Source organism: Pelobates fuscus, chromosome 7 (genome assembly GCF_036172605.1).
Source record: "Pelobates fuscus isolate aPelFus1 chromosome 7, aPelFus1.pri, whole genome shotgun sequence".
Lineage (NCBI taxonomy): Eukaryota > Metazoa > Chordata > Amphibia > Anura > Pelobatidae > Pelobates > Pelobates fuscus.
Genome location: NC_086323.1, coordinates 208,043,341 through 208,065,067, shown reverse-complemented (window position 1 = coordinate 208,065,067; position 21,727 = coordinate 208,043,341). Strand labels below are relative to the sequence as shown.

General features: G+C 39.1%; 1 protein-coding gene across 2 annotated transcripts in view; it reads right to left on the bottom strand.

The window, feature by feature from the left end:
- Positions 1-21,727, bottom strand: part of PRRX1 (paired related homeobox 1) — a 116,416-nt gene that overhangs the window by 68,983 nt on the left and 25,706 nt on the right. The gene's annotated exons all lie outside the window — the stretch shown is intronic.

Here is a 21,727-nt window from a genome sequence, read left to right as displayed (position 1 = left end):
ACAGTCCTCATGTGCAGCAGTCTCTACATTCAAGAGATCGTCCCGGCCTCTGGCCATTGAAATGCTTGTATTAGAGAAGCATGGGGACACAATGCGCATGTGCAGCAGTCTCCACATTCGAGAGATCATCCCTGGCCTCTGACCATTGAAATGCTTGTATTAGAGAAGCAGGGGGACACATGTGCAGCAGTCTCCACATTTGAGAGATCATCCCGGCCTCTGGCCATTGAAATGCTTGTATTAGAGAAGCAGAGGGACACAATGCGCATGTGAAGCAGTCTCCACATTTGAGAGATTGCCCCGGCCTCTGGCCATTGAAATGCTTGTATTAGAGAAGCAGGGGGACACAGTCCTCATGTGCAGCAGTCTCTACATTCAAGAGATCGCCCCTGGCCTCTGGCCATTGAAATGCTTGTATTAGAGAAGCATGGGGACACAATGTGCATGTGCAGCAGTCTCCACATTCGAGAGATCATAGCGGCCTCTGGCCATTGAAATGCTTGTATTAGAGAAGCATGGGGACACAATGTGCATGTGCAGCAGTCTCCACATTCGAGAGATCATAGCGGCCTCTGGCCATTGAAATGCTTGTATTAGAGAAGCAGAGGGACACGGTGCCCATGTGAAGCAGTCTCCACATTCGAGAGATCGTCCCGGCCTCTGGCCATTGAAATGCTTGTATTAGAGAAGCATGGGGACACAATGCGCATGTGCAGCAGTCTCCACATTCGAGAGATCATCCCTGGCCTCTGACCATTGAAATGCTTGTATTAGAGAAGCAGGGGGACACGGTGCGCATGTGCAGCAGTCGTTGTGACCCACTCCAGCTTTAAGGAACGTCTGAAATGAGGCAGGAAACCTTCTCAGCTGTCTGGTTGACAATTGGGTGGAGTCACCAAGGCAGTTTCTAAAAGTGCTGATTTCTTGAGAAATGATCACTTTTCTAAAAGAAGATAAAGCCGAGTGTTCCTTAAAGGGTTAAAAGCAGCAGCGATTACCATTTATGACTGGTCCAAACATGTGTTGGGAGTTTCTCTAATGAATCCTCCCCAAAGGTTTGTGGTTGGATAAAATGCTTGAGAGCAGATGTGTTCTATGAACTCATCCTGAATTATGTGGATAAAGTAAAAATGTCCATGTATACGTCCGGAAGTGAAGGTGTGACAGTGTGAAAGGATCAAATAAACCTCTGAGGTAAGAAGATCTAGTGAAGAAGATACAACATCTTTTATAGCAATGGATTTTCTTTCTTATACGAAATTAAGAAACACTGTCTGATTGACATTATTCTAAACAGAACTCCAATCTAGATTTATTAAATACTGCGAGATTTATTCACTAAACAGTAAATTGGAGTGAGCTGAAAACAAAGTCACAACATTTAGTTAAAAAGTGCTGATTTCTAATAAATATCCAACTCCGTTATAACCAAAGCTTAGCTTATTTAGTTTGCTGTTCAGTCTCCATAAACCCTTAAAGGGACACTATAGGCACCCAGACCACTTGTACTCATCGAAGTGGTTTGAGTGCTGTGTCCCAGGCCCCGTAACCCTGAAATGGAGATTTTTGCAGCTTTTGATAAACTGCAATAATTACCTTTGATGGTTAACTCCACTGCTGGTGGCTATCAGACAGCCACTAGAGGGACTTTTGGGTGGTTAGGTGACTTACGGTTGCTTAACTGACGATGGGCGTCCTCACACTCTGCCCGGGGAAGTCCTGATGTCAGTGCGGCAGAGCCGAACCAAGTAAGTGATAAAGGGGTTTTTAATGGAGGGGGCACTATAGGGAGCTATAGTGTAAGGAAAACAACTATAGTTCCCTTTAAACGCACTTTTTGCTCAGTGCTTCCAGTCTTTCACATCTGTGGAAATCGAAGGAACGAAAATAGAAGCCAGTTCTAGAATAAACACGTTAGCTTTTAACTATTTGAACACGATCGTCTTTCTGGATCATAATGAGATGCACATGTTTGCCTCAGGTAAAACATTTCTAAATATCAGGCATGTGCGTTTAACCCATTTAAATCACAGTCACTAAAACGCAATATGTTGGAGGTCATTTATTCTTCGCACATAAATAGCTGGAACCAATTTTACATCAAGCAGATTTTATCCATTAAACACCCGATTCTGTGGACGTGTGTGTGTTTGTTAGTAAATAGTTTTCTTACCATATCGCATCCTGTCTTTACCAGTAATTCGGGGCGATAAGAATAAAGGTCTTTTCCTGAATTAATTACTGGAGGAAGATGAAGTGGTTTATTCACTAAACGGTCAAATCTATCTTAAAGGGACACTCCAGACTGCTAAAGCAATTTATCTTGCTAAAAAGCTTTGTGTGTGACTGGTGCATCATCCTTTTTCTTTTTTCCACATTTGATAAAAATTGCAGATTTTAAAAGAAAGTGAAACTTTAACAAATGACCCTTGTTAATCAGCTGTCACTCAGATAAGTGGTCATGTTACTTCCTGGTTTGGTTAGCTCAGAGTGAGATAAACACAAGAGGCAGCAATTGCCCAGAGCACCTGCCTTGCAAAGACTTCTCATTATTATTCCTAAATCAGTTACTATGGTCTCTATTTATGAGTAGGGGAATTATTCCTAAATCAGCTATGTGACAAACTACCCTTTGCCACTGGATTTTGGAGGAGCCTGATTACCAGCCTCCTGCCCTATGACTATGACCCATGGCTAACACTGTGTTCCCAGATGGTAAAAAGGCTTGTTCGTGTCTTTTTCCCTGTGTGGTACCGAACAGCCGACCACCCTGCCTGTGGAGTGTGCGGCTCGTTAACCACCCAGAAGCAGTGGTTAACCGCAGCTTAACTGACGAACGGCTGGGTGGCCGGCATTCGTTTTGAATGAACACGTGGCGGCGGCCATTTTGTTTAGCCGAACGCGCTCAGCTGTGTTTTGTCGTCGAATGCCTGGAACTATTTTTGGATACTATTTCCACAAACACAGCTGAGTCTTCTACCTTCCGTGCGTTCGGCTAAATCCATACGAATGGAGCACTGTTCTAGGGGAATAAACTAACGAACGAGACGATTGCACTGAAGCTATGCACGAACGGATCCGTTGGTGCAATTTGTACTTTATTTGATGGAGAAGATAGACCGACTGCACAGCCTAAATCGATGGAACTCTTTTGGGCATGAAAGCCATGCTTTCGGCCAGTCAAATGACTTCCATGGAATTCGGAAACCCCTATGTTGTTAGCCCAGATCAGAGCTATCCAGGGAGGTATGATTAATGTGGATATGTTGTTGTTTCTGTGTTTTGGGTAAAACTGTATATTTTCTGCCTGTGTGAGTTAGCCCATTGTGTTTAGTAATTATATCACAGGCAGAGGGGAGGGTTTGTGTACATTAGCTGGGAGTGTCTAACTGTACAATACTGTGTTGATTGGCTGTTGTAACCTTGTGTCTTGTGTTCCACAAGGTCCACATGGGTGGTAATCTTGTGGAGAAATGTGTATATAAGAAAGGCCTGTATGCTCATTAAACCAGTTCTACTTGACCCTCAACTCGCAGCCATGACTCGTGTTTGGAGGGGACAGCTATAATCACTACACTGAGCTCTTGTAAGAGCTTGTTCCTGATCCTGCTTCGCAGAGGTTCACCCACTGGAACCTAAAGCCTTGTCGTAGGTCCTTAGTTGCGAATAGTGTAGGAAATAAGTAAATTATAAGATATTTACAATTGTTTACGTAAATTATACAGTTCTTGTTCTACGTGTTTTTATAAACAGAAATTTAACGGTTTTCAAGAACATTTTCCTACATAAAACCGTTCCACATCCCACTGCCTAATTTGTAGTAAAGTGGGATTTTTTTCCCGATCTAATCAAAAGATCAAGAATATATGACTCGGCTCAGTTACACGGGTATTGACTTTCTGTGCTTACATTGGCAATATGAACACTGGATGTGTATATATACTAGTAATTGCAAGGCAGCAAGTCCATCCAAGTTGGTTGCAAACATCTAATTGGCGATAGTAATTTCATGTATAGACTCGTTATTTTCATCAAATCAACATTCAACTTAATTTGTAAGTAAATTACGTTGGCTTATCTTGGTTTCAGTTTGTTGTTTCTTACCCACAGGAGATATTCTGATGTGAATGTCAAGGAGTCAGCAGAGAATTGCAAACCTAAAGAGACACAGACCACTTCATCTCAATGACGTTATTCAGGAATGGCGATGTTTTCATTGCAGGGTTTAAATGCCTCTAGTGGCTTCCAATGACAGAGTAAAATTCTATCAGACAGTTTTATAGAGACCGTCTGATCTGACCTGTTGTCACGCATCGCACTTTCCTATGGAAAATCATTCAATTGGTTGAGATCATCGACCTCTGAGCTCGGCCAAGGAAGTGGAGTTGTCCCACCGAGACAGGTGTTGCAAAGGAGGAAAGGTTAATAAAATACCGATTTGTACCCCCTGCAGGTTTGGACCGGTCACCTAAATGTCCAACAGAGCACTATAGCATTAGGAATACGCATTTGTATTTCAAACTCCATGGTGCTTCTTAAGGTAGCGGAGTTGCAGAGGTTTTTATTTATTTATTTTTGACTATTCTATTCTACAATTTACAGTCCGAACAATTTATGGCTCATTAAATAACTCTGTCTAGATCTCTTTCAAATGTATTTTCTTGCCTTTCACAAGGTGATTTCTTCATGGAGAGCCCAAAATTAAACCGATTTTGGGATTGTGCCCTCGATGCCTAGTTGCTGCACACTAAGATGTACCAGGATGGCAGGGTCATTTTAAGACCCCAAATGCTGGCTGAGTTTGGCAGTCTAGCTGGAGATCCACCCAGCAAGAAGGCTCTTTGAACCACTAATGTAACCAATCTCTGGACTAGACACACTGTGATAGATTTTATATTTAACACTGATTTATACATAACGCCGCTCCTACCTATTCTCCCAAATACACAAGTATGTCCCGTCCAGGCCCCCATGTTCTGCTTAAGATTTCCGACTATCTTCTTTACTCACACATCTGATGCTCACCTTCAAGACTTAGCTAGGGTTTGCACCGTTCCTATGAAACTCCTAGTGCTTTATTAGACTCACCCAATCTCCATTCCTTCAAAAAAATTTAAATATTAGAAACTCCCTTCTTTAGGAACCATATCAATTATACTGTTAACCGTTTTCCTCCACGCACCTTGCAACCCACCCTGCTTCCTCTCCTGCAACTGTGTCTTCTAAAAAAAATAACCTTCACTGAGAACTATTCTAATAACCTACATTTCCCATAAATGAAATACATCCTACCATTATCTTGTGTGCCATTTTACCCCACTCAACTGAGAAGGACCCATAACACTCTCTGTTCCTTTGTGTCCAACTAGTCTTGTTCCAAATACATGTCTGTTAGTCCACCTATTGTACAGCACTACGGAATTTGTTGAAAAATGCTTTAGACTTGAGAAAGGGAGGTTCTCCCGAAATCTTGTCATTAATAAAATGAATTTAATCCTTAAAAAAGGTATTTTACAAATCGATATATATTGAGAGCGAGAGAGAGACTAGACAGAGGAGAGGCCTCAATTTTATAAAACATATACAGCTGTCTACACTGCTATATTGTTACAGCACCGCACAAGGTTGCAAAAAAAACCCGCAATATTGGCATTTCAGTCGTACTACATTAGACTTTATATATATCGGTTCTGCATTAGCTGCATATCTCAAGTTGGACTTTGAGGGGTCTTTCTTGGACACAGAAACTCCATAAATCATGTTCTCACAACTATCCCAGAGTTCCCAACTCAACATTGTCTTTCTTTAATCTGGTTTAGTCTCACCACAATCTTTTTGGTGATATGCTTTCAGAGAAACCCAACTTCCGTTGGAACAGGTACTATACTGATGGTTGGTTTCTGGTCACAGTGTCCATTGCTCATGGTATCTGCAGAAATAAAACATGAATTCTATGATATGATGACTGAGTTAATTTGCAATTCAAGCTGGGAACTCTGGGATAGTTGTGGAAGCACCATTTCTCGAGTTTCTGTGCCCAAGAATTAGTTCCAATAATCCAGGTTGAGATTTGCATGTGATGGACACGAGTGATTTCTCTCTTTGCCCTGGGAAAGTTTTTTTATCACGTTCAGTGTCACCACAATCTTTTTGGAGAGAAGATATTACAGAATAAAAAGTCTACAGAGATACATTATATAAGACTAGAAGCATTGCTTTTATAGTTTAGCCTATTGGGTACGGTAAATTCGAGGCAGGCCGGTTTTACCCACCTCTAAATACAGCTTATATCCCCGTAGAAAGCTGTTAAAATGTATGGAAATTAATTTAAGACATGCTGGCAGGGCTTAGTCACATGGGGAACCCGTTAAGTCCAGGAAGACTGCTGTAAATTAAAGGAGTCCATCAAGCCACCCCTCACATAAACAGAGAAAGGTGACTATTGTAAATTACAAAAACTGTTTATCTATTAAACATTCATTTTAACTTTGATTACGATATTAAAACCACATGACTTGAAATAAGACACACATGCTATAAAATAGTAAAGAATTATGTATGCTGTAACTGGATATACTCATAGCTGTTTTCCATTTGCCGTTACTACTCTTTCCATAACTTAAAGGACCACTATAGGCACCCAGACCACTGCAGCTCAATGAAGTGGTCTGGGTGCCAGGTCCCCCTAGTTTTAACAATAATAATGTCTGTATTATTGATAGGTAGTATAATAATACGGGGAATGTCTGTATTATCGATAGGTAGTATAATAATACGGGGTATGTCTGTATTATCGATAGGTAGTATAATAATACTGGGGGAAATGTCTGTATTATCGATAGGTAGTATAATAATACGGGGTATGTCTGTATTATCGATAGGTAGTATTATAATACGGGGTATGTCTGTATTATCGATAGGTAGTATAATAATACGGGGTATGTCTGTATTATCGATAGGTAGTATAATAATACTGGGGGAAATGTCTGTATTATCGATAGGTAGTATAATAATACGGGGTATGTCTGTATTATTGATAGGTAGTATAATAATACGGGGTATGTCTGTATTATCGATAGGTAGTATAATAATACGGGGTATGTCTGTATTATTGATAGGTAGTATAATAATACGGGGGAATGTCTGTATTATCGATAGGTAGTATAATAATACTGGGGAAATGTCTGTATTATCGATAGGTAGTATAATAATACGGGGTATGTCTGTATTATTGATAGGTAGTATAATAATACGGGGTATGTCTGTATTATCGATAGGTAGTATAATAATACGGGGTATGTCTGTATTATCGATAGGTAGTATAATAATACGGGGGAATGTCTGTATTATTGATAGGTAGTATAATAATACGGGGTATGTCTGTATTATTGATAGGTAGTATAATAATACGGGGTATGTCTGTATTATCGATAGGTAGTATAATAATGCAGGGGGTATGTCTGTATTATCGATAGGTAGTATAATAATACGGGGTATGTCGGTATTATCGATAGGTAGTATAATAATACGGGGTATGTTTGTATTATCAATAGGTAGTACAATATGGGGTATGTCTGTACTATTGATAGTTAGTATAATAATACAGGGGGAATGTCTGTATTATTGATAGGTATTATAATAATATTAATATGGGGGTATGTCTGTATTATTGATAGGTAGTATAATAATGGGGTATGTCTGTAGTATTATTGGTAGGTAGTATAATATGGAGTATATCTGTCTGTATTATCGATAGGTAGTGTAATAATACGGGGTATGTCTGTATTATCGATAGGTAGTATAATAATACGGGGTATGTCTGTATTATCGATAGGTAGTATAATAATACGGGGTATGTCTGTATTATTGATAGGTAGTATAATAATACGGGGTATGTCTGTATTATCGATAGGTAGTATAATAATACGGGGGAATGTCTGTATTATTGATAGGTAGTATAATAATACGGGGTATGTCTGTATTATCGATAGGTAGTATAATAATACGGGGTATGTCTGTATTATCGATAGGTAGTATAATAATACGGGGTATGTCTGTATTATCGATAGGTAGTATAATAATACGGGGTATGTCTGTATTATCGATAGGTAGTATAATAATATGGGGTATGTCTGTATTATTGATAGGTAGTATAATTCCATCATTCCACCCCCTCCAGCCTTACATGTGTATCATTACCCCGCCACCCCTCCATGCTTCTAAATCCATCCCCCCAGACATCCATGTGTCTTAATCCTACCCCCAGACCCCCATGTGTCTCATGAGCTCCCTCAGCCCCCATGTGTCCCATTAGCACCCAGCCCTCCATGTGTCCTATTAACCCTCTCTCCCAGCCCTCCATGTGTCCCACTAGCCCCCCAGCCCTTCACGTGTCCCTATACCCCCCTCCCAGCCCTTCATGTGTCCCTATACCCTCAGCCCTTCATGTGCCCTTATACCCGCCTCCGAGCCCTTCATGTGTCCCTATAGCCCCCTCCCCATCCCCCATGTGTTCCTATAGCTCCCCAGCTCCCTTGTGTCCCATTATAGCCCCCTCCCCAGCCCCCATGTGTCCCATTATAGCCCCCCCCCCCCCGTACTTTGCTTTAGCGTGGTCGAGAAGGCTGACATCGGTAGAGGAGTTTCTGTTCCCCTTCCCGGTCTGACAGGAAGCAGTCATGTGCTCTCTATGAGAGCACTTCCTATAAGACTGGGTAGGGGAACAGAAGATCCTCTACCGTGATCTGCCTGCTCAGCCACGCTACACTGTTTGACCGGCAGGAGGGGAGCGCATCCCCTCCTGCCAATGACTGGCGTGCCAGTCTGCAGTAGGTGGCCGCACACCGGCCCGATAGTATGCCCTGAGGGAATGTCTGTATTATCGATAGGTAGTATAAATCGGTGGGTATGTCCATTACCGATAGGTAGTATAAATCGGTGGGTATGTCCATTACCGATAGGTAGTATAAATCGGAGGGTATGTCCATTATCGATAGGTAGTATAAATCGGTGGGTATGTCCATTATCGATAGGTAGTATAAATCAGTGGGTATGTCCATTATCGATAGGTAGTATAAATCGGTGGGTATGTCCATTATCGATAGGTAGTATAAATCGGTGGGTATGTCCATTATCGATAGGTAGTATAAATCGGTGGGTATGTCCATTATCGATAGGTAGTATAAATCGGTGGGTATGTCCATTATCGATAGGTAGTATAAATCGGTCCGTATGTCCATTATCGATAGGTAGTATAATAGGTGGGTATGTCCATTATCGATAGGTAGTATAAATCGGTCCGTATGTCCATTATCGATAGGTAGTATAAATCGGTGGGTATGTCCATTATCGATAGGTAGTATAAATTGGTGGGTATGTCCATTATCGATAGGTAACATGGCTATGTGAATGTATACAATAAAAACCATAGAAAAGTGTTACTTGTTTACTATCCCAAATCCTGGCATCTTTCAATTACTGAAGTTTTTTAGTATGACTCCAATGGCCATTCGGTGTAAGCTCACCTGCCACGTCAAGGAAAGACTCATTAACCCTAAACATGGCAATCATAGGGCTGTGTAAAACGAACGCTGCCGCCCAGCCCATGTGTTCCCGATTAAGGGTTATTAAATATGTAGGGGTTTCATTAAATACCTCTTTCTTTTTCTGAAGCTGAAGGAAGCAAGGTGAATTGTTAGTGTAGGACCCACCTAAGAGGTTTTGCCTTGACGTGGCAGGTGAGCTTACACTAAAATGGTGCCGATACTAAAAATTGGAAGGGAAGACCGGGATAACTAGACAATATGTCAGCAGTCCTAGGGACATAGTATTAGCTTATAATTTGTGTGACTCATTAATAGGTCACAGGATTGATTCACATTTTATAATTCCCTATTCAATACAGTCAAGTGAATAAACCCTCAGTCTATATATAAATATCTATTGGCATCTATCTGCTAAGAAAAGATGGAATTTGATGCTTTTGCAAAATGAAAAGTAAAGAATAACCCAGATTCTGATCCCAGACACCAAAACAAATATCCTAATCTCCACGTAAATATTTAATAGTGTTTTCTCCGAAAATACCGAATCGCAATGAATTGGTATCTGAAGAGAAAACCAATCTGTCTAAAAGAGCCGAGCTGTGACTATATCGGAGTGGGAGAATTTTGTTGTCTCCGTTTTACAATTCAGTTTTGGATTCATTTAAATCAGACATGATTCCATTGTGTTATAAGAGCTTTCCGAATAAGTTATCTTTGTAAATCACCATTAAAGTCTACGGGAATTGTTGTAGATAAATCATTGGGAACGTTTTTCAAACAGAAAGGGAAAAAAAATGGTTTCTAAAATGAATACATTTCGTTAACCGTCATAGTCTGTTGGGCATTTTCGAGGTCTCCTGACCTTCATAACATCTAAATCCAATCTAGATTTTATTAATGAAAAATAATGACAAATAAATGGATTTGGAAGGACAGGAGTTTGCACAATGTGCGTAGTAAGAACCAACTCCTGATGGAAAAATATTTATACCCCATGTTAAACCGCAAAATCCCCAGAGTATGCAAAAAATGTCAAGAATACGATATATCTGCATATCATTAGGCAATTCTTAAAAATCCCCTTAAGAGCAGCAGCCTTGAAGGATTGCATGCTATATACTCAAATAATCGGACAACTTTGCCTTTGGGACAAATATTTTACCACTTTTTATTTCCCCTCTGATTCAGGTTTTTAGGTGCCTACAGTGGGGTTTACGCAAAACAAACACCAGATTAAAATAGACAAACTGACTTTAAATGAGCTGGGGAGTTTTTCCAATCAGCTCTTTTTCCAAAATTTCACAATTCAAATTCCAATTCACTGCAAAGTAGTGTTTGGTGAATAAGCCTCTTAAACATCGACAGCAAGTCCCGAAGAGAAGTTGTTGAGATTTTTTGAGTGATTAACTGATCTAATGGCTCTCAGACACACGTGAACTACGGAGCAATCTTGGAACCACATTCACCGGCATTAAAATTGTGTCACGTTTGCAACGGACTTCGGAGATACTGCTCAGATTTATTTTTAAAAAGCCACGAAGGCCAGACACTTAGTTGTTTCCAAACGTACGTACTATATTGAGGGCGTTCGGGTTGGATAAAGTCAGGCCAATTAGCAATTGCAACCAATGTATGTCATGCAGAAAGCTTATTGGCTCAAGTCAACGATTTCAAATATTTTCCATAAAAATTTAATTAAAACAAACTCGAACAAGCTCAGCACAACTATGGAAAAAATATTGAAAAATGACATAGGACACTGAAAGCAGCAGAGGGCTAGTAATACAGATTTACTGCTCACCGCACTTAGGGCACGAAAGTAACATCCCTCGGCTAATACACGATCTGGTGGAAACCCTTGGAGCTTCATCAATTATTACATTATGTCACTGTTATTTTCATCTACATTTTCAAAGTCAGGTAGCAAACGCCGAAGGTGCTGTTTAATGAATTGACCCCTGAAATCCATACACAAATAAAACGTGTATAAAAATACATACGTAAATAATATAGATGAACACAACAGTTTATCTAGCCCACAAAAAGGTCAGGCACTAAAAAAAAAAACAACACTAATGGAATGTTTTCTATATAAACTGTAAGTGAGGCAAATAAACCATACCAGATTTAATAAACAGAAACATTTCCTGTAAACGCAGGCTCATTTTCTCGTTGATTAACAGTACAAGTATTGAAAGAAACATTGGTCACAGTTCGAGTAAAATAACATTAGTATTCTCCGGCTGTCTTTGCAAAACATACATTTAACCCCAAAAACGCATTTTTGTATAGTTTTGCAGAGATTTCCAATCCCAGAAATGTTACATTAATTACGTTAAAGCAAAAATACTATTCCCCAAACGTAGCGTTCCAACGTTACGAATAACTAATCCGGGAATTCCGAACCGAAGCATATCGACAAAATAGTTGATCTTAAAGACAAAAAAACTAACGAAACCAACTGAAGTCACGGCTATTTTGCCATAAATTGTTGAATCTGAATTATAACTGTCTACGTGTTAATGTTAAAGCTGGTCCAGCGGCCACGTGCTTAGAATAGGGATAACACATACTTGTAGATTATTCTTATTATTAAAATGCGATTTGTTGGAGTACGAAGTTAGGGCAAACTAGCATATCAACATCAGGCTATTATAGCCTAAAAACGTAGTGACTTTCAGGATTATTCAATAAACTGCGAATTGCCCAGAATTATAAGTGAATTCGAAATTTCAGATTTTACAGCCACTTGAAAACATTAAAATATTTACTTTGAATTCCAAGCACTTCCCACTTAATTTAATAAACCCATAATTCTCTATCCACTGGCATCCTAAAAAGTACAAGAGATTTATTTTTAATCTTTATAATTTTGTTTCTTTTTTGTTTTTATGTGAATGTTAATAGACGGGTTTGTTAGCCTTGTTTAAAGAATCGGTAGCCAGCTTAGTGAAATCTGTTGTATACACCCGATACTGACTGCTTTGTGAAGATAACCTCTGATCTCTGTTAGATCTTAAACATTATAAATAGTTTTGTGAACTAAACAGATTCATTAAAATATAATAAATGAAACAAAACTCCTTGTTCTCCTGATTAAAGAACTGGTTTAAGGTAAGAAAACCCAAATTTAGGCAGCAGAGATAAAACAATCAATAGTGACATTTCACAAGATAACATGGTCAAACTGTTTTTCTGCCTTTCCTCCCCCCTTATAATTTGCATTCCTCTGTCACATTTGCTGTCACATTGGTATAGTCACAGCTCACTGAAGGACCTTTATCAAGTTAGTGTGTGTGCGTGTGTGTGTGTGTGTGTGTGTGTGTGTACCGTGTGTGTGTGTGTGTGTACAGTATGTAGTGTGTAATTTGTTAACACAATAATTTGATTAGTAATTTAAAATGTATGTGATTTTCTTGGCCCAGATTGACATTCCCCTTTTAAAATGCTAGAACAATGAATATCTGTATGCCTGTACGTATATTATTATTTTTTTTTTTATAAAGCGCCAACATATTCCTCAGCGCTGTACAATGGTATGAGTGCTGCCGGCAAACAAACAAATATAAAATGTATCACATTCCACTCAACACAACACAAAAGAACAGATCGCAGTGTGGAAGGATGGATAGACAGACTGACGGATGGATGAATTACAGGCAAAAAGAATAAAAATAAATAAATAAAATTCAGGACGACTGATTTCTTAAGCGATTTATGTAGGCAGGCAAGTGATATCCCTTTTGGAAATGTTAGTACATAGGAATCAATTCTGCAGTGTTTTACATTTCTTATAAAACGTGTTTTCTTAAGATTAGTCACATTTTAGTTCCAATAAATCTGAGAATATAACTGGGATGAAAAGTTGGCCTTTATTTAATTCACAATGCACGAGCAATTTACATTTTTTAATGTAGCAAAACTGCAAAATATGTTGAAAACCAGTGATGTTTCTAATTCGGCAACTGTGTCCAAAAATGTGAAATGGCCTTTCAATTGTCAGCAATTCGCTCTCAGTGAATGGAGTTTTTATAAACAGTGCAGTGTCTACGTATGCCGTATATATCCGCATCGCCTCGTTACCTGTCCGATCCATGTCTCTAATATCGAGGCATCATGAATAGGTCTACGTTTATCCCTATCACCGAAAATCAAAAGAAAGATTTATTAAAAAAAAAACAGTAAACCTTTCGCAGAGTTATTCGCTGTGCTGCGAGCGCTCTGGATTTTTCAAAGTAAATTTAATTTCTATGTTTTCGAAAAAAGTCGACTTTTATTTTCATTTAAGATATTTGGCCTAAATTTGAAAATCCCTTTTAATTGCCAATAATTCACTCTAGTGAATAACTCAAATAGTATAATCTTTGCCATAAAATAAAGCTTTTGAGATGTATTTATTGCTGAAACCGTATTGCTGGATGCCGAAAATCATGGCATCTTTATAAATCTCTACAAACGACTCTTTCTAAGGCTTCCTCGGTACTGCAATGATTAACTGGGCTGCAAGCTGATCCTTTTAGCGTGGGCATTATAGCAAACCGATTTATTAAACATTGATGGGATTTCTTTCAATGACCATTCAAGCTTTTCTTTAACGGAGTTTCACTCGACACGTCAAGGCTGGGTCTAATTGACTGCACTCCCAATTTTATGGCTACATATGTTTCCTTGCAAAGCACTTATTAAGACAGTGTGCTTGTACTAATTCCCAGTGATATAGTACGCTTGACATTCCAATTTTATGGTGGAAAAACACTCAGTCATTTTTTAACCCATTCGGTACCGATAACCTCTCACAATGCACAGCAGTTGCGAAGTGAGATGGGTGTGTTCAGCAAACATGTAAATCTTCGAGACTGTAATCTCATTCGGGCAGTCAATCATCATCTACCGTTCCAGTCAATCAGTTCAAGGCATGAATAATTAGTCTTGTTTACCTACGGTACAGTGCTTCTCAATATAATAATAACAAAGTATTTAACCAGGAAAGGTACATTCAGATTACTCTGTTTTTCAAGTTATTAAGTCCAACATCCAGGGGTTGTTACTATTACCCAATTTAATGGTACTCATTTTATCTACCTCGGAAGGATAAAGGGCTGAGTCAACACTACCAGGATTTAAACCATTTAATATTAAAAATAAAGATATTTATTGAAGAACATCTATAAATATAATAAGTGGATAGCAACCCAAGTGTTGAACAAATTCTACTGATGATGCATTTGCCCACTGAGCTATCTCACCAGTCTATGTCAGTGCTAAATAAAAAATTCAGTCCAAGATGTGCCATTCAAATGTCAGCTCAATATATATATTCTATAATCAAACCAACTGCACTCACCTAAACATGCATTCGGGGTAACCCTGATCGTATGTGTAGTGTGGGGGGGGACTCGTACAATTCCAGATTGAAAAGTAGTTCAAACTCAATAACTAAAGTATGTATAGGTATATGTAAAGATAAATGTACTCTAACATATACTACACATTCAGAGCTAAGACCAGCAATGAGCATCCATAGAATAACAGACCAACAACGTTTCTACCACCTTATCTCATAGAAATCCCGGTAGAGTGAGGTCAATATATACTGAAGAAACAAGGCTGGTTAAAAAGGGGGATTATGCACTAAACTATGTTATACCAATTGCTCTTAACCCTGTTATAGGTCAAGAGTATACGTGTAACGGCAAGTAAAGAGGTTGTAACATCTGCTAGCTCGGTACCTGTTAACACCATAAAGTCTGGGAAAAGATCCTAAACGAATCAATTAGTTACAAGGTGTAAAACAGTGAAGTGTTTTATATTAAACATTGAGAATTAGTTACCAATAATACCAATAGCCAAGCTGTTTCTCCAAAGGCACCTAAACTATTACACATGCCTAATTTACTAGCTAGCTGATAACTAATGAATGGACTGACATTTGCTTGGTTAAGAGGTCACCATAATAGGTCAGTACCAAACTGTAGTACAGGATAAAGCATTGACATATGTGCATCTCTCTAAGCAAAAGATAGAGCCGAGCCCCAACACGCGGCTACGGTGACTTAAAATTTTAAAATTACTTTGAATTCCCATAAATTCAGACTTTAATAATTTTATTTCATTTATTTTTTAGTTAGCCCTGCAGATATGCGTTAATAGATTATCATGTTCCCGGGATGGGAAAGGGTATAAAACGAATGGTAGAAAGTTGCATTTAAAGCTCTTCCAGTGGGGTGCTTTAATGGGAATTAAATTAGACGTTTTAATTTAGACATCAGCATGTGTTAATAAAAGCTGGATATACAGAATTTAACCCCTTGGGGAATGGTGGCGTTCCGTACAATTTTTTTTTATTTCTAAAAAATCCTATTTAAGGTAAGGAAGCCAATAATGGTAACAGAGAGGCAATTAAAGTGGCTAAACTAGAAAAGGAGAAATTGATGGCCAAGGAATGCAAAACGAACCCCTAACAATGTTTAAGTACATCAATTCTAAAAACTTCTTTTTTTTATATATATATATTTACTAATGAGGATCCTATGGCAGCAATATGCAATGTCAATCTGCCGTTGCTAAGGCCAGTAAGGTTTTGTCATGTATAAATAGGGGCATAAATTCTCGGGATGAAAATATAATTTTGCCTCTTTATAAATCGCTGGTAAGACCACACCTTGAATATGCTGTGCAATTTTGGGCACCTGTTCTAAAGAAAGATATCATGGCACTAGAAAAAGTGGAGAGACGAGCTACAAAATTGATAAAAGGAATGGAGCATTATAGCAATGAAGATTACAAAATCACAAAATTTTGGTTACAAAAAGGTTACAAAATTTAAATCTCATTCGTTTGGATAACATTAAAAAAATATATTGGGGGCCACTACAAACCATTGTCTGTAAATCTATTCAAAAACAGGACTATACATAGGACATAAGGCCGTGCGTTTAGACTGGAAGAAAAGAGATTTAGTCTAAGGCAAAGAAAATGATTTTTCACTGTAAGCACAATAAGGATGTGGAATTATCTGCCTGAAGAGGTGGTTTTATCAGGGTCCAAACAGCAATTGGATAAATACTTGCAAAAACATAACATACAGGGATATAATTTCTAATTAGTGGGGTAATAGCTGCTTGATCCAAGGATAAATCTGACTGCCATTCTGGGGTCAAGAAGGAAATTTTTCCTAGTTTGTTGCAAAATTGGAAGCGTTTCAGACTGGGTTTTATTCCCTTCTTTTGGATCAACAGCAAAAACAAATGTGAAGAAGGCTGAACTTGATGGACGCAAGTCTCTTTTCAGATATGTAACAAAAAGGAAATGACGTAGTGTATTCAACTTTAGATTGTGATAACAGCAGAATGTAACAAGCGGTCCTTAAGGGGTTAATAAAACAGTTCTTTAATACTTAATGAGATTTATGTTGTGAGCATTAAGATGAATTCTATACTTACTATCAGTGAAATGACTTTACCATACGAGCATTGTGTGCGATGGGATTATTAAAATACCCATAAATCAGTTCTCTGTGACTTTGATACACATTAACTTTGATAGATTAAACAAAATATTCTTTCAATTCTGGGAAGTTGGAAAAAGGAATTGTAGCCACTTAGACGAGTGTTCACTAAAGCCTGCAAATGGAGAACTTGCCCAAAAACAGCTGATTGAAATTCAGTTTTCTGTTCATAAATTTGTTTTAACGAATATTCACAGAATGATCTAAAACTGTGTAGAGGCCTACAGAAGCACAGCATTTTCGAAAGGGCTACACGGGATTAAACCATACAGAGATATATGGGAACGCTGGCAGAACGCAATGTATGGAAACGCTCACAGAACGCAATGTACGGGAACGCTGGCACAACACAATCTACGGGAACGCTGGCACAACACAATCTACGGGAACGCTAGCAGAACACAATCTACGGGAACGCTACCAGAACACAATCTACGGGAACGCTGTGTCATGGGTGGCGGTCCGGAGACCGAGACCCCTGAGTGCCTGATGATGGGGGGAGTCTCAGCGTGGAAATTAACCATCAGGGCCTGGTGCAGGGTAACCACATGCCCCCTGGTGTTGATCCCAAGAGCTAGGAGCTTGGAAATAAGCAGACCTCCCAGGAGCTGAATAGGGAGGCTCTGCAGCAGACATGTATCCAGTACAGAAACAAGGCAAGACTAGGACAGGCATCTAACAAGACAAGACTAGAAGAACCCAGAATCGGAGCAGGACAGAAAGCAGAACCCAGAACATGTACACAAGACATGAGGGAAACATGAACAGGGCAGGACAGGACTGTACATAGACTGGGAATACAAGACAAAATAAAACAAGACAAGAGATACAAGGCAAAACAAGAGGAGACATAACTAAGTACTATATATGTAAAACATTGGAGATTTAGACATACATAAATGGCCAAGATGTATGCAGCCCACCAACTGCGGCAAAGTCCTTTAATTAAGGTGGGTCCTATCTACCTAGATATGCATGACGAAATAAACAACAATAAAACACACACAGCACTTACCTGCAAGAAAAGGGCAGAGGACTTGTAGCAACTGCCTGCAGGAACCAACTGAAACAAAAGGAACGGGTGTGGCAACAAAAACCAAACATTTAAAGGAATCCAGGAGACTGGGAATTCCAGGAACGGAATACAGGAATTAACCCAGAAAACCCAGCATAAAGAAAACCAGACATGAATAGAAAACCAGAATAAACAAGAAAAACTAAATAAGAATTGTAAAAAGAGTACTGGATACCAGAAGCCAAGGCCAGACATCTCCGCAGAACAGAGCAGTATGTGACACGGTGGCGGTACACAATCTACGGGAACGCTGGCAATACGAAATCTACAGGACCGCTGGCAGAACGCAATCTACGTTAAAAAAGAAAAAGGAAGCACAACAGGAACATGCATTTTGCAGCAATGGTGCTGCTATAGTGAGCAAGATGTATACAGAATACAGATTAAGGAAAAACGCACTCGAGTACATTTCTAAACTCTATTAGCAGGGAATTCCCATATTTCTTTGCCGAGCTAAGCGATTGTGCATAGGATTATATAATCTAGGATTGTAGATATGAGATCTCTATAAACGCTCACAGTAGGGGATCTCTATAAACGCTCACAGTAGGGGATCTCTATAAACGCTCACAGTATGGGATCTATATAAACGCTCACAGTATGGGATCTATATAAACGCTCACAGTATGGTATCTATATAAACGCTCACAGTATGGGATCGCTATAAACGCTCACAGTATGGGATCTATATAAACGCTCACAGTATGGGATCTATATAAACGCTCACAGTATGAGATCTATATAAACGCTCACAGTATGGGATCTATATAAACGCTCACAGTATGGGATCTCTATAAACGCTCACAGTATGAGATCTATATAAACGCTCACAGTATGGGATCTATATAAACGCTCACAGTATGGGATCTATATAAACGCTCACAGTATGAGATCTATATAAACGCTCACAGTATGGGATCTCTATAAACGCTCACAGTATGGGATCTATATAAACGCTCACAGTATGGGATCTATATAAACGCTCACAGTATGGGATCTATATAAACGCTCACAGTATGAGATCTATATAAACGCTCACAGTATAGGATCTCTATAAACGCTCACAGTATGGGATCTCTATAAACGCTCACAGTATGGGATCTCTATAAACGCTCACAGTATGGGATCTCTATAAACGCTCACAGTATGAGATCTATATAAACGCTCACAGTATGAGATCTATATAAACGCTCACAGTATGAGATCTATATAAACGCTCACAGTGTGGGATCTCTATAAAGGCTCACAGTGTGGGATCTATATAAAGGCTCACAGTATGATCTATATAAACGCACACAGTATGGGATCTATATAAATGCTCACAGTGTGGGATCTCTATAAACGCTCACAGTATGGGATCTATATAAACGCTCACAGTGTGGGATCTATATAAACGCTCACAGTATGGGATCTATATAAACGCTCACAGTATGAGATCTATATAAACGCTCACAGTATGGGATCTCTATAAACGCTCACAGTATGAGATCTATATAAACGCTCACAGTATGAGATCTATATAAACGCTCACAGTGTGGGATCTCTATAAACGCTCACAGTATGAGATCTATATAAACGCTCACAGTATGAGATCTATATAAACGCTCACAGTATGGGATCTCTATAAACGCTCACAGTGTGGGATCTATACAAACGCTCACAGTATGATCTATATAAACGCTCACAGCATGAGATCTATATGAACGCTCACAGTGTGGGATCTATATAAACGCTCACTGTATGGGATCTATATAAACGCTCACAGCATGAGATCTATATAAACGCTCACAGTATGGGATCTCTATAAACGCTCACAGTATGGGATCTATATAAACGCTCACAGTATGGGATCTCTATAAACGCCCACAGTATGATCTATATAAATGCTCACAGTGTGGGATCTATATAAACGCTCACAGCATGAGATCTATATAAACGCTCACAGTATGGGATCTATATAAACGCTCACAGTATGGGATCTATATAAACGCTCACAGTATGGGATCTCTATAAACGCTCACAGTATGGGATCTCTATAAACGCCCACAGTATGATCTATATAAATGCTCACAGTGTGGGATCTATATAAACGCTCACAGCATGAGATCTATATAAACGCTCACAGTATGGGATCTATATAAACGCTCACAGTATGAGATCTATATAAACGCTCACAGTATGGGATCTCTATAAACGCTCACAGTATGGGATCTATATAAACGCTCACAGTAGGGGATCTCAATAAACGCTCACAGTATGGGATCTATATAAACGCTCACAGTAGGGGATCTCAATAAACGCTCACAGTATGGGATCTATATAAACGCTCACAGTATGGGATCTATATAAACGCTCACAGTATGGGATCTATATAAACGCTCACAGTATGGGATCTATATAAACGCTCACAGTATGAGATCTATATAAACGCTCACAGTATGGGATCTCTATAAACGCTCACAGTATGGGATCTATATAAACGCTCACAGTATGGGATCTATATAAACGCTCACAGTATGGGATCTATATACACGCTCACAGTATGGGATCTATATAAACGCTCACAGTATAGGATCTCTATAAACGCTCACAGTATGGGATCTCTATAAACGCTCACAGTATGGGATCTCTATAAACGCTCACAGTATGAGATCTATATAAACGCTCACAGTATGAGATCTATATAAACGCTCACAGTATGAGATCTATATAAACGCTCACAGTGTGGGATCTATATAAACGCTCACAGTGTGGGATCTCTATAAACGCTCACAGTGTGGGATCTATATAAAGGCTCACAGTATGGGATCTATATAAACGCTCACAGTATGGGATCTATATAAACGCTCACAGTATGAGATCTATATAAACGCTCACAGTATGGAATCTCTATAAACGCTCACAGTATGGGATCTATATAAACCCTCACAGTATGATCTATATAAACGCTCACAGTGTGGGATCTATATAAACGCTCACAGTATGGGATCTCTATAAACGCTCACAGTATGAGATCTATATAAACGCTCACAGTATGAGATCTATATAAACGCTCACAGTATGAGATCTATATAAACGCTCACAGTGTGGGATCTCTATAAACGCTCACAGTATGAGATCTATATAAACGCTCACAGTATGGGATCTCTATAAACGCTCACAGTGTGGGATCTATACAAACGCTAACAGTATGATCTATATAAACGCTCACAGCATGAGATCTATATAAACGCTCACAGTGTGGGATCTATACAAACGCTCAAAGTATGATCTATATAAACGCTCACAGCATGAGATCTATATAAACGCTCACAGTGAGGGATCTATATAAACGCTCACAGTATGGGATCTATATAAACGCTCACAGTATGGGATCTATATAAACGCTCACAGTATGGGATCTCTATAAACGCACAAAGTATGGGATCTCTATAAACGCCCACAGTATGATCTATATAAATGCTCACAGTGTGGGATCTATATAAACGCTCACAGCATGAGATCTATATAAACGCTCACAGTATGGGATCTATATAAACGCTCACAGTATGGGATCTCTATAAACGCACAAAGTATGGGATCTCTATAAACGCCCACAGT